Source organism: Tamandua tetradactyla, chromosome 17, assembly GCF_023851605.1.
Source record: "Tamandua tetradactyla isolate mTamTet1 chromosome 17, mTamTet1.pri, whole genome shotgun sequence".
Classification (NCBI taxonomy): domain Eukaryota; kingdom Metazoa; phylum Chordata; class Mammalia; order Pilosa; family Myrmecophagidae; genus Tamandua; species Tamandua tetradactyla.
In genome coordinates, this window is record NC_135343.1 from 33,096,171 (window position 1) to 33,101,876 (window position 5,706).

At 41.9% G+C, this 5,706-nt stretch overlaps 1 pseudogene; it reads left to right on the top strand.

Moving 5' to 3' along the window:
- Positions 1–4,915: 4,915 nt before the first annotated feature.
- Positions 4,916–5,385, top strand: LOC143661554 (ribonuclease pancreatic-like; annotated as a pseudogene).
- The last annotated feature ends 321 nt before the right edge of the window (positions 5,386–5,706 follow it).

Genomic DNA, 5,706 nt, shown 5'->3' on the forward strand with positions numbered 1-5,706 from the left:
TCAGGTTTTTACTTCTAGCTGCTCTAAAATACTGGAGACTAAAAAGATATCAATTTAATGATTCAGCATTCATTTTCATTTGTTAAGTCCTACCTTCTCTGTATAACTCCACCATCACCTTTGATCTTTCCATCCCTCTCTTTTAGGGATGTTTGGGATATAGCAATTCTAAATGTCTCATGTTGAAAGGGTCTGTCACTGATGTGGGGTAAGAAGATGGAACTATCTGATATTCTGGAGAGGCTGGGCTAGGTTTCAGGACTTATCTGGACCAGGGACCTATCTGGAGGTTGTAGGTTTCTGGAAGGTTACTCTAGTGCATGGAACCCTTGTGGAATCTTACATATTGGCCTAGGTGTTCTTTAGGATTGACTGTAATGGTCCTGGTTGGGGTTTGGCAGGTTATGATAGGTAGCAAGGACTAACTGAAGCTTGCATAAGAGCAACCTCCAGAGTAGCTTCTTGACTCTATTTGAACTCTCTCTGCCACTGATACTTTATTAATTACACTTCTTTTCCCCCTTTTGGTAAGGATGGAATTGTTCATCCCACGGTGCCAGGTTTGGAGTCATCCTGTATCCCATATATTTTAATATCCATTATTTTAATTATCATTCAGCTCAAAAGCTTCTCAAATTTACATCATGATTTCTTCTCCTTTTCGTGGGTTGTTTATAAATGCATTGATTTTTTTCCCCAAACATGAGGGAATTTTTTCGGTTTTTTTGTGTGTGCTATCCAACTGCTAGTTTAATCGCTATGGTTAGAGACTGTATCTTATGATGTTAATCCTTTGAAACCTGCAATTGTTGGTGCACTGTTACACTGAGAAAGTTAATCACATTTCTCAAGTTTTTCTGAGTACTTGCTCTATCAGGTTGTGAGAAGTGTGTTCCACCATCGATGTAGATTTTGCTTTACAGTTCTTGATTCTACATTATTAGGAGCACCCGAATTCCTGGTAAATTGAAATATTGATCATTGTGAAGTGTCCCCTCTATATACAGGAATGCTTCTTGCCTTAAATTCTATTTTGTCTGATATGAATATAGTTATGGCACGTTTCTTTTGTTTGAATTTGCATGTTTGTGTAGCTTTATACCTGTGTTGTTTAAAAAACAGTGATATCAAGACCCATTATTTTATGACATGATCTTTTTAAAAAAATCACGTCATTAGCTATCTTTGGAGGAAATTAAAGATCCAGATATTTATTTGGGAGAAACTCCCAAATATCTATATCTGTAGGACTTTTCTCTTGGTGCAGTTCCTCTAAAGAGGAGTTTTCTATTCCTTGTCCTTCAAAGATAGTCTCCTCTTGTCTTATATAACACCAAACTGTTGTGGTTTTCCTCTTACATTAACGGCCATTTATTTTGTTTCCATCTCCTTTGCTGGATCTTCACTCTCGACTGGACTTTTGCATTTTAGAATGCACCAGAGCTTAGGCTGGGTCCTACATTCTCTCTGTAGGTGATCATATTCAATCCTATGACACAAGCACCATCTATATACTGCACACTCTTACTTGACCTGTCCGCTTGATATCTAACAGGCATCTTAAATTTTAGATGTCCAAAATAGGTATCTTGGTTCCTCCCTATATCTGTCTCTCTCAGAGTCTATTCCATCTCACTAAATAGCTTTATCATCCACTCGATAGCTCAAACCAAATATCTAGTTGATTTTTCCCTTTCCCACAGTCCCCAGCCTCAATCCAACCACAGATTTGGTCAGCTCTATCTTCAAAACATATTGTGAATCATCTCTTCAGTACATCTCCACTGTTCCCACCCTACCCCAGTCACCATTAATTCTTACCTGCATTACTGCTATTGTGTTCTGATTAGTCTTCCTACTTTTACTCTTTCTCCTCACAGTTCATTCTCTATACAGAAGCCAGAAAGATCTTTCCAAGATATAAATTATATAATGCCATTCCCCCTTTAAAACCTCCAGGAATATCCCATTATGCCTAGAATTAAAGACATACTTCTTGCCGCACCCTAGAAGGCTTGCCTCGATCTCACCCCTTTCTTCCTCTCCTCCCTGCTCTCATGCCACTCTCCCCTCCATTCACTGTCTTTCAGTCACACTTGTCTTTTTGTTGGGGATGGGAGGGTGGGAGGGAACTATTATCATCTAGGTCCCTTTCTTTCCCTGTAACACTCCACCTCCCTTTTTGTTCATGCCAGTGATTTGTTGAAGAAAACAATTCACTTGTCCCATGAAATGTCCCCCATTCTAGATTGAACAAGAATATATACAGGAAGGAGAGGGCAGGAAATAGAGAAATTCAAGTAGATGATGGGAGAATTTTACCTGTTCTACAGATTTGACAACAAATTTCCAAGCTTCTTTGCTCTTTCCCAGCCCCACACCAAGCCTAAGGAAGTAGTGATTTCCACAATTGCAGGGAGAGCAGGGTATCCACAGCTGGTGACCTGATAGTCACTGAGCCAAGTCCCAGCTCTAGACTCTCCACTGCCTCCCATCCTCAGGCTCAGGTAACCTAAGGCTGAAACCACTGCATTTCCCCTTATTAGCTATAAAATCAATTAAGGGTTTCTGTGTCTCAGATGCTTAAGGTTGCACAACTATTCAACAAGATACACTTACTTATTTTACTTTAGAATTAAAAACCTTTAAGTTGTCAAAATTAAAAAAATAAATTTTGAACCAAATAAAATACGAAATTATTACACAGAACCCAGAGTCTGAACTTCTTAGTAGGGCTGACCTTACCCTAACAACTGGTAGATTCCAGCTTTGAAGTTCTTCCTTCTTAGAAATAAAACAATTGTCATTGTCTTTGTTAGGTCCCTGTTGTTAAGACTAAATTGCAGTTACCTCCAAATGGTTGAAAAAAGAAATCTCAAGTATAATTTGATTTATTTTCAGTCTCCCTTTTCCAGACCCATAACTATGGAACAAATCACCCAAAACTGAATGGCTTAGAACAATAATAATAATTTTTCGCACTCATGGTTTTTGCATATCGGGAATCTGGGAGCAGCTCTGCTGGGAAGCTCTGCTAAAGGACTTTCATGAGGTTGCAGACAGATTGGAGAGAGTTGGGTTACCTCAAAGCCTTTGCCACTTATATGTCTGGTGCCTGAGCTAGGGAAATCCAAAACTGGAAACTGGAACAGCCAGGGCTCCTCAAGGATTCTCCTCTATCTCTGCGGTTCTCCGACATGACAGCATCAGGGCACTAAGACTTCCTATATGTCCCTTATTGGCAGGAATAATATACTCAGTTGCACTATGCATACAAGCTTTCTCAGAAACAAAATCTCCATGAAAGTGTATTAGATTGGAGGTGATTTCTTTGAAATGAAACTCCTTTAAGAGAGACTCGTCAAAGCCTAACTTGTTTATGTAACGAGAGCAAGCATACACTGAAGCAAGCTGGCAGTGGAATGGAGTATTCCTCAGTTCAGAAGACAGAATTAGAAGTTGAAGCAGCAATGATCTTATCTTCTAAAGACTTTACTCCAAATTCTGAATTATTTTTCACCATTCCAACAGACACAGGCTAATTTGTTCCCCTAGCTATGAAAAAGCAGTATAGCAACATCTTTTGTAAAATACTTTGGAAATATTTCTTCTGATTTATTAAAAATGCAACAAAATCCTCCTATGAAAAGTCCTACAGAAGCGAGAAAGCATTTTCACAGTAGCTTTTCCTGGAATCAGACCCTCAGCAATAATTCCTGGTAGGTCTGTCTTTTTCCTGCACCATAACCTATATTGGACAAAGCAACCCCATACCTGACTGATTCAGGAAATCAAAGTAATAAAACTGCCAGCGACAATGCCGGCGAGTGATTAGAAGAAAGCTGGTTGAAAATTTAAACACCCTTTTTACTCATTAATCTCCAACTGCTAAAGACAAACAAAAAGCAAAATTAACATGATTGTAAACTAAGCACTTGTGTCCTGTGGCTACCGTTTTGGCCTGCTGAGAGAGAATGAGTTGATCAAAGCCAGAGAGTCCGCTGAGAACTGCAGGATTCGTGCCGCTTCGGGGAGCGCTCAGCCAGGATCCATTACCCGCCCGTTTCAGGAACAGGTGAATACCGTGATTAATCATGGCTTCAATTTGGAGTGATGCGGGGTACCTACCTGCCCTGTCCACTGAGTTTATATGTTAATCCCCTGAGCTTTGAGAAAAAGTTTTAAAATTGGCGTAAAGACTTTTTCTGCCTTTCCGAACGTGGAGAGAAGAGAGAGACAGGAGGGGGCTGCTGAGTTCCCCAACTTAGGGCAGTTAAGACGCTTCCCAGGAAAGCTCTTGATTGTTACCTCGCTTGGTTTGTCGCATTTAAACGCACAGAGCCGAGCCTATTCCAATGAAGCTAGCGGGTTTTTAAATACAAGAAAATATCTGGAAACCCAGGGAGGCTACAAGCACAAACCATGAAAATTCAGGCACTTGAAATTGGAGTTGCTCTCGGGGCAAACTCATATAATCGATGGGCTCGTATTTAGGGCTTTCTTTCATATTGTTCTAGGTACAGAAAAAAAAATGAATAGATACCCGGCTTGCCCCTCCTTTGCACCAGATTCATATATATATATTAAAATCCAACAAATTGTGCAAAAAATATTTATCAGTGATAGAAATCTCATATTAGAAACATTGAGGAACTTATGCTGATTGAATTGAGGAGTAAAATGAAACCAAATCACAGAAGGCAATCCTTTCTTCCAGAGGAGACAACAGATTGTGGGTGTGGATAGAAGATGCTAGAAGGTGCCCTCAACACCCCCAACATGGGGTAGCAGAGGTCACTCTGTGGCAGAGGCTGAATGAAAAGCAAGTTGAGAGGCCTGTTAAGAATTGCAGAGAATCTGTCCTTCCTTCTGCTCTCTTCTGGAGACCCTGGCTCCTCCAGGCGCGCAAGGCCACATGGCTCTGGAGAAGCCCCATGTCCTGTTCCCACCACTAGCCCTGGTGCTGCTGATGCTGGGGGTTGCCCAGCCTTCCTTGAGCAAGGAGTCTCCAGCCATGAAGTCCCAGCAGCAGCACATGAACTTAGACAGCTTGCTCGGCAGTGACTCCAGCTATTGCAACAAAATGATGAAGCACTGGAATGTGACGCAGGGAAGGTGCAAACTAGTGGACACCTTTGTGCACGAGTCCCTGCTACGCGTCTAGGCAGTCCGTCTCCAGGGAAATGTCACCTGCAAGAACGGGCAGCCTAACTGCCAACCAGAGGCGTTCCAGCATGCCCATCACAGACGGCCACCAAACCAGCGGCTCCACGTACCCCACTGCTCACACCAGACCATCAAGTAAAATAGACACATATCATAGCCTGTGAGGAGAAACCATATGTGTCTGTCCACTCTGATGCTTCCGTGGAGGTTTCCACATGAGGCCAGAGCAGAGAAATGGCCCCACCACCGCATCGTTATGGCATCAGCCTCTCCTCTCTTCTTTCCTTACCCTGAGAGAAATCATTCAAATTGGGGCTCTGCCTCAACACATACACGTTTCCCCATTCTGAATCTTGCCTCTTGGTGGATTTTGGGGTGAGGTGTGGGTTGTAAGATGGACCCTATAAATTAACCCCTTCACAGCTTCTCTCAATAAAACACAATTGCAACAACAGCAACAAAAAAAATTGTAACATTTGGGAGACCCCTAACGCCCTCAGTGGTGGGCTGAGGCTCCATGAAGGCACAAACTGGTCAGCC